Here is a 9130-nt window from a genome sequence, read left to right on the forward strand (position 1 = left end):
CTCTCCCGAAGGCACAGCAATAAACAAACGCAGCCATTTGCCGAACTATATATATCCCCCTCCTCCACCATTCTCTCTGATTGGAGACTGCTGGTGCAGGTTCCGCCCGAGAATTCCCCTTCGCCAAAGCGCACTCCCTCCTCCTCCTCCACTCACCTTCCCTCCCGCCTCCTGCATCCGCTCCCCTTCCCCCTCCCTCCTCCTCCTGCCCCTCCGCATGAGCATTCTGAAGTTGATACATTTTGGAGACAGCCTGTCTGGGCTGCCCAGGCATTCAGAAGAGCTCCGAATATACGAGGTGGATGAGGAGGCGCTTCGTGGCGCCTCACCGCATGGAGCCTTGGTTCTGCTCTGATCCGCTTCGTATCACGAGAGGGATCCTCCGAATCAGCCCGCTTTGCCTTGTTATTCGGGCTTTGTAACGAGGCAGTGCACAGTCCTAGTTATTAGGCCACTCCTGGAAAGCCTAACCTGGACCCGGAGGATGTTAACAACTATAGGCCGGTGGCCAACATCCCCTTCCTGGGCAAGGTGCTTGAGCGGGTGGTTGCAGGACAGCTCCAGGCACTCTTGAGTGAAATGAATTAACTAGATCCATTTCAATTGGGCATCAGACCTGGTTTTGGAATGGAAACTGCCTTTGTCACCCTGTGGGATGACCTCTGCTGGGAGAGGGACAGGGGGAGTGCGACCCTGTTGATTCTCCTGGACCTCTCAGCGGCTTTTGATACCATCGACCATGGTATCCTTCTGGGTAGGTTGTCTGGGCTGGGAGTTGGAGGCACGGCACTGCAGTGGTTCTGATCCTACTTGAATGGCCGATTCCAGAAGGTGGTGCTGGGGGATTATTGCTCTGTGCCTTGGCAACTATGCTATGGGGTTCCACAGGGCTCTACTTTATCCCCTATGCTGATCAACATCTACATGAAACCCCTGGGGCAGGTTATCCAGAGGTGTAGAGGGAGGTGTCATCAATACGCAGACACCCAGCTCTAACTCTCTTTTTCATGCAATCCAAGTGTATTGATCTGGGGTCCTGATTCTGTCAGGGCCCAGTCAAAATAGATGCTTTTAGATTACCAAGATTAAACGAACCCACGTGTGCCAAAAGATGACAGTTTATTGATAGAAAATAGATGCAGAATAAATATGCAAAGGAAGCCCACACCTCTCTTCAGTTAACAAAGCAGTTCTCTGTCACACTGTTTGTACTCTGGGGGGCCCCAACAGAGTACAAGAAGTAATTCTCGCGGGACCAGCAAAAGTTCTCCAAGCTGGCAGTGTTCACATTGCCCCTTGGAGTGAGACCCAAGCACAAATTGGATCTTACAAGGTTCTCTGCTAGATGCTTCCCTCCAGCTCATGAGCTGACAGGCAACACCTCTCCCCCTTCTCAGAAGCTGATAGGCCCCCACACACACATTCAGGAGAAGGAGGGCTTCTCTTTCCCAAAGGCGCTCAAAGCATTGGAGGCTGGGGGATCAATCACCCCTTCTCTGAGGCTGAGAACAGTTTCGCTTCCCAGCTATCTAGCGTGGGAAGCGAAACCTATCTCATTATGTCTAAAATGGTGTAATCCAGCTGGCATAAACAGCTTCACGGCAGGCCGTGAATTACCAGCCTGTGTGAACGGGCTTCTTAGGCCAGCATATAGGAATGTTGTGAAGTCCTCGTTTTTGCTCACTAACCAACTCACTACAGGTGAGGCAGTGGATGTTCTGAATCAGGGCCTGGGCACGGTAATGGACTGGGTGAGGGCCAATAAACTGAAACTCAGTCCAGACAAGACGGAGGTACTGTTATTGGGTGGTTCATCTGCCCGGCTAGGTATACTCAACCTGTTCTGGAGGGGGTTGCACTCCCCCTAAGGGATCAGGGTCATAGTTTGGGGGTGCTCTTGGACCCAGAACTGTCACTCAGGGCACAGGTGGACTTGGTGGCATGGAGCACCTTTTATCAGCTTAGACGGACATACCAACTACGCCCCTATCTGGACAGAGAGAGCCCAGCTGTGGTTATCCATGCACTGGTCAACTCTCATCTGTATAACTGCAGTGCGTTATACGTGGGGCTGCCTTTGAAAATGGTCCAGAGACTTCAGCTGATCCAAAACTGGGCAGCGAGATTGTTAATGGGGACTGGCCAACATGATCATATCATGCTGGTACTTTTCCAGCTGCACTGGCTGCCAGTCCATTTCCTGGCCCGATTCAAAGTGCTGCTATCAACAGTGAAAGCCCTAAATGGCCTGTTGGGGCCAGGTTACCTGAAGGTTCATCTCCTCCCATATGTACCTGCCCAGACCCTAAGATCATCTTTGGGGGTCCTTCTCTGGGAGGCCCTGCCAAAGAAAGTGAGGTGGGTGGCTACCAGGTAGGGATGTACGAAAGTGACTTACCTGTTCGCAGATGTGGTTCGCAGTGGAGGGGGAGGCGCTCCATCCCTCCCCCCGGAATCCTTGATGAGGGGGAGGCGATCCGGTCCTCCCCCCCGGAATCCTTGACGGCTGGCTCCGCTCCGCGGCCAGGCCGCAGAGCAGCTGACCAGGGCCGTCCACAGCCAGATTTCCGGCCGTGGACGGGCTGGTGCGGATGCAAATGGCGGTCGCTGTAGCGGCCGCCTTTTGCATCCAGCCAAGCAGCCGTGATAGGCTACATAAGAATTTACATAGCCTATCATGGCTAACCCCCCCCCCAAAAAAAACACGCAGCATACGCAAATGGCAGCAGCTACGGCAGCTGCCATTTGCGTTCCCTATTTTTCGACGATTTATCTTACATAAATATTTACATAAGATAAAACGGCGAAAAAAAGGGGAACGCAAATGGCGTAGTGGACGCTATTTGCGTTCCTTTATTTTTCGCTGTTCTAGCCTACGTAAATATTCACGTAAGATAAATCAGCGAAAAATAGGGAACGCAAATGGTGGCCGCCATAGCCGCCGCCATTTGCGTATGCTGCGTGTTTGGGGGGGGGAGCTGTGATAGGCTACGCAAATGCTTACGTAGCCTATCACGGCTGGAAGGATGGCAATGGCAGTGGCAGCAGCCCTGCTGCAGCCGGCCAGGAAACCAGCCGCCACCGCTGCCGCCGCCGGAGCCGCCGCCGAATCCACCGCATCTGCCCCAGGTTAAGTGCCGTCCCGGGGGATTTTGTGGGGGGGTGGGGGGGCAGGAGGGGGAATCCGTGGCGGAATTCTCTGCCATCCCTACTACCAGGCAGAGGGCCTTTTCTGCTGCGGCAATCCGGCTGTAGAATGAGCTCCCTAGAGAGGTTCGCCTGGCACCTACATTGTACACTTTCCGACGCCAGGTGAGGACCTTTTTATTCTCCCAAGCATTTTAGCATTATAGTCTTTTAGCTTTGCTGTTCTAAATCTGTTACTGTATTTTAAATCTCTGCATAGCTGCTAGGTTTTATTCTGCTTGCATTTTTATACTGTAGTCTTAAGCTTTTTTATTTTATACTGTTTTTATCTGTACTTTGTGGTTTTAATTTTTGGGACCCACCCAGAGAGCTTTGGCTATTGGGCGGTATAGAAAGGTAATAAATAAATAAATAAATAAATAAATGTGTGTACATAAATAAATGTATGTCTGTTGCCGCATAACTTTCTGTTCAAGAAATTTGGGGAGCACTTATTTATTTATTTATTTATTTCATGCCTGTGTTGCCTATAAGACAAAGCTCTCTGGGCAGTTCATAAAGCACACTTAAAGCCATAAAATACAATAATATAAACTTTAACATTTCTTGTTGTATTTAGCCTAAATTGACATTCCTATTATTTAAATCTTTTTTCTCTTTGTCCTGAAACCTGGGCAGCAATTTCAACGGATGCACAGAGAGGGCAGGTGGGGCCATGTGTGCTGGCCCTTCTCCGGGTCTCTCCGGGTGCCACTGTGTGCCTGGATGGGGACCCTGGGCCCGGGGGCCAAACCTGGTCCTCCTGGGGTCCCAATCCAGCTCTCCAAGGTCCCTAGCCAGCCATGCCCCCTTCCCCCTGCCCCCAACCACCGTCCATCTGGTCATTTCCCAGCTTTTGTGCAGCTTTCCCCCATCCTGAAAGGTCCCCACCCTAAGGATCAGGTACTGCTGGGGGGGGGGGCTTTACACTGCAACATGCTAGCATGTTTTATGTCATTTCGTCCTTTTTGCCTTCGACCCCTCCCCCCATTGGGATGCAGCCCACCAGAGCTTCTCCAAAACTGAATTCGGGCCCCATGCAGGAAGGGGCTCCCCCACCCTGGCCTAAAGTGCCCATGGACTCCCAATGGGGGTCCCCAATTGTGCCGAGAGAGCTCCACTCAAAGTCTTCTTGAAGACCCCTGTGGATGGGAATTGCCCGCATTCTGGTACGGCAAAGGCTGCAAGCCGACGTACGCAGCTGCCAGGGCGGGACATGTCGTGCCTGCTTGATCTGAGTGACGCATGCTGCTTGGCACCCCTGGGCAGGGACCCTGATATGGAGCACCCTTGCAGCCCCCTCTTCAGGGAGAGGTCTGTCCACTCCCTCCCCTGAGTGGGGGCTGCCCACAGCAGGGGGAGGGTGAATCCATACAACTCTGACCCTCAGCCTCCGACTCTTCCCTGGCTTCAAACTGCATGGACTGCAAAGCTGTGTGCTGGCTAGGGATGCTGGCTGTCCCAGGCCGCCTCAGCCAGCCAGCTTATATATTCCTTCCAAGAAGGGACAGGTGGAAATAGTCAGCAACAGCTGGCTTGGTACCTGGGGGCTGGGTCCTGCAGGGGATCATTTTAGTCTGATTTACTGGGGTTGGGATCATTGGTGTGCCTCTATGGGCGTGGACCGGCACATGGCTGCAGATCTAGCAGCTGGATACACTCAAGTGCACTTGAGCCTGGTTCTCTACTTTCAGGAAAGTGCTCTTTGCTTTCATGCAACTGAAGATGTCGAGCAGGAGCAGGATGCAGGTGGGCCACATCATGAGAACGCGCCTCTGGTGGAGACTGAGACAGCTCTTTCTCCACTGACAGGCGCTGGGCTCGCTGCTGGGCTTGTGCTCACCTTGCCAGCAAGGGCTTGGCTCACCACTGGTCCTTTAGAGGTGGCTATTTTGTAATCCAGAGGAGGCCAAGGCGCCAGAAGTCTAAGAAGATCTCACACGATAGCAGGAAAAGGGGCAACAAGCCAGTCCCACGATGGCAACCAGAGATGTTCTTCTCTTTCGGGTCCAAAATGACTCAAAGGGCTGATGAACTCTGTGTTAGGGCACATGCAACGTTATCCGGTTCTGGGGCACGTCGTCTCCAGGGAGCAACACTTTCTTGCAGTGGGATGTGGGGATCCAGGCAGGCTGCCTTTGTGGCTTCAAGCGGTGTGGTGGTCAACAGCACCTGATGGGATCTTTTCTTCAAGGGAAGACTTTCTCTGATGGACTTTACTGTAGACTCATTCTCTAGGCTAGAGGTTGTGGCTCTGCATTGTACGAACGTCTGGAAACACGTTTTACCCTGTGAATGGAAAGCCTTCACACAGTTCATTGATGCCTGGCAATAGTTCAACACAGCCTCATAGCTTAAGGGCAAGTTCTCATGGGCACTGAGCACAGGTTATCGGTGTGAAGTGGCACGTGTGTTTGTCAGCGCCAAAGGATGAGCATCTGGACATTTAAGTCCAGTTTCAGCACAGATTTTGGCTACTTTGTTCTTTAAGACACTTTTTTTTCTACCAGCCCTGCTGGCTGGGGATGGTAGGGGCACTGGAAATGCTGTTGAATTTGCAGAGCGTTGTATGCACAACTACGAATACATATTTAAAAGAACAACATTTCTTCATCTGAATGAAATCTATTTGTATGTTGAAAGAAAGCTTATACGTCTCTTAACCTTCTTCGGGGCTGGTTATCTGAGCAGATGGGGCACCTCCTTTCTCCCAGACAGAACAGATATCAGGCTAATTCACTTAGGATTTTCTAGAGCAAGTCTCAATAAATTAGAAAGCTGTCAGAAAGTACACACACTGCTCTCCCCCCCCCCCCTTTACCAAGGCCTTTCTCTTTTGGCAGCAAAGTAAGTTTTCTCACAGTACAGAAAGAAACACCCCTTATCAGTTAGAAGGTACACACTCTGAAGAGCGAGTACAGTACATTGTTTTAGCTTCTGTTGGTAGCAAAAAGTGTGGCTTTCACTCTATGTGAATACAGCTATGAGAACAATAAAATCAGGAAAATTGCCAACTTTTTTAGCAGATCAGTGTACTTGTGCTATTGATTACTGCATTATTACTGCATATGATTCTGGGCAAATTCTCACCTGACTGCTTGCTATTTTTCTGAAACTAAATCTAATACACTCCTCCCCTGAATTCTCACAAATTCTATATGCAGTTGCTTATTAAACAATTAAAACAAACCATTTATCATTAAGCTTGCTAGGCTACATATAAAGGCTGAACAGTCAGAAATTTATTAACGCACATCACAGCTGTGGGGAGACAGACGAAACTGTATCTCCCTCAAATAAAAGAATCAGGATGCATTTATTCAGACTGAAAGCTGGAAAACAAAGAAAACAGACTACACGTGCTCAGAAACCAATTAGTACTCAGCAACAGTCTTATCAGCACAGCGGCCTTCTCATCTTTAGGGATGAGTTACTTTGATGGATAGGAATTCCTTCTTATGAGCAAGTTGCAATTACGTTCTCATGGTTATTCTGTAAGGCTCCCTGCTAGGTACATCAGCCAAAGCAACCTTGGCACCCTCCAGATGCATCGGACAAGAACCCCAAGATCATCCTGACCTTCTGCAAATCTATGGTGCAACCACACGTGGAACACTGTGTACAGTTCAGGTTGCTGCCCCTAAAAAGGATATTGTGGAGCTGGGGAAAGTGCAGAAAAGGGCAACTGAAATGATCCAGGGGCTGCAGCATCTCCCCTACGAGGGAAGGTTGTAACAGCTGGGATTGCTTAGCTTGGAAGAAAGGAGCGGAAGGGGAGACACGTTAGAGCTGCGTGAAATTATGCGTGGTGCGGAGCATGTGGACAGGGAGGTGTTTTTCTCCCCCTCTCATAATACTAGAACCCAGTGAGGCCATCCCATCAGGCTGACTGGTGGGAGATGCAGGACAGAAAAAAGGATGTCCTTCTTCACATGGCACATGGCTGAGCTAAGGCCCTGGCGACCACAAGGCGTAGCGAGGGCCACCCATTTGGATGGCTTCAAAGGGGGGTTGGACAAATTCCTGGAGGAGAAGGCTATCAAAAGTCTACCCCCAGTACCAGAGGCAGTGAGCCTATGCACACCAGTTGCTGGGGAACATGGGAGGGAGGGTGCTGTTGTGCTCATGCCCTGCTTGTGGGTTCCCAGTTGACAGCCGGTGGGCCACTGTGTGAGCAGAATTCTGGACTAGATGGACCCTTGGTCTGACCCCGCGTCAGGGCTCTTCTAGTGTTCTTAGGTTTTTAACTCCCACCATTCCCCAGCCTGCTCCACTGTGCTTGCTGGGGTGATGGGAGTTGTAGTCCAACACATCTGAAAGGCACCAGGTTGGGGAAGGTAATGTTCACCAGTGCTATTGTGGAAGTAATTAATAACCAGTTCAGGGCACTACAGTAAGGACTGAAAAGGTTTTGAGATAGTGGAGGACACACATGGATGATGCTTTTGGCCCAGCACACACCTTCTAAATAAAGGTCCTTGTTTTTCAGACACTTAGCAAGCAAAGCCAGCGTGTCTCTCTTGGTTGTGGAAAGGACTCCATCATGTGGGAGAAACGCACACCGCAAATGCGTTCCCCACCACCACAGAGAGGCTGGAGGAGGAAGCACGGATCCCTTCCCAAACATCCCGGACTTGGCAGTCAGTGTATATTCATTCCAGGTGGAAAAGAGGCTGCAGGATCATGCCTGTAATAGACAACGGCCCATGGGACTCACTGGCATTTTAGGGAAGTTGAGCTCACTTCTTTTTTACGTCACGTCAGGGGACTTGTGGGGGTGACTGTGTCGTGCACGGGAAGAGCGGGGCAGGAGGTGCACACGTGATTTCTTACATTGAGAAAGCTCCCATCTTGTTTATTTCTGTAATTATTCTCATTTTTTTAATGGATACAGAAAAGTCTGAGGATAGTTCATACCTTGCTGCTCTGTTTTCCACATCACTCACTTTGGGGACCTTCTTATTAGCCATGGGGAGGCTGGAGGCATAGACCCGCAGAGGCTGCCGCGTTTGTCCACTCGCCATTATGCGAGACCCGGAGGACACTGGATTCCTCTTCTGTTTACCTGCAGCACTTAATAGCGCAGGCCTCATCAGTGCCTGCCGGCCGCGGCCACTGGAGAGTGAAGAGCTGGAGCCAAGTCATTACGCCCCGAGCACTTCATCTCATTAGCAAGTTTGCCCGACTTCATCCACTTTTAATGTGACCTTGGGGCCCGGAGTCCAAAGGCAACTCACGCTTCACGCTGAGGCTGCCGCGGCATCTGCCAGCAGCCGAGTGTGAAGCCAGAACCCTACTGCAAGAACGCCCTGTCCTCCAACTCAGCGACTCTGTCCCAGACCCGGCAGTGGGGAGGTGGGATGGGGTGTCAGAGGGATGTGGAAGGAGCAAAGAGGCCTCCAAGAATCTCCGCACATTGTAGGTACGCAGGAAGGGTGACTCCGACCACTGGCCCACTACTGGATGGATGCTGCTCGTAGCACATTTGCAAAAGCCCAGCACAAGGCTGCCACTTCAGTCCTGTCTGCATTGGCTTGGAAGCGAGGGGCGCTGGTTCCACCAGAGTGTTCTTCCAGGCAAGGTGCCCTCCAGTGCATGTTTAGACAGAAAAAAGGCCTGCAGCTACATGCTGGCTGGGGCATGCCGGACCGGGAGGCCTTTTTCTGTCTCAGCATGCATAGGGTGGCGTGTTGAGAGGGCTTGGGAGGAGGCTCTCAATGCCGCAGGGCCAGGGTGGTATCCCAAGCCGTTGCCAGAGGTGCAGCACAAGGCCCTGTTCCTGGAAATGTGGAGCGAGGGGCCCCGTCCCTGTCCTGGGGCCAGCAATCGCTTCAAATGCTAGAAGTGAGCTTCCAGGTCACACAGAACGCTTCTTCAGCTTGGGTGTTCAGACTAAAAGGATGGAGGCGTGATTGATACTGCCTTGCTAGGGTGATAGCTTTGC

Source organism: Heloderma suspectum, chromosome 3 (genome assembly GCF_057233095.1).
Source record: "Heloderma suspectum isolate Gila_16-S chromosome 3, 16-S_ref, whole genome shotgun sequence".
NCBI lineage: Eukaryota > Metazoa > Chordata > Lepidosauria > Squamata > Helodermatidae > Heloderma > Heloderma suspectum.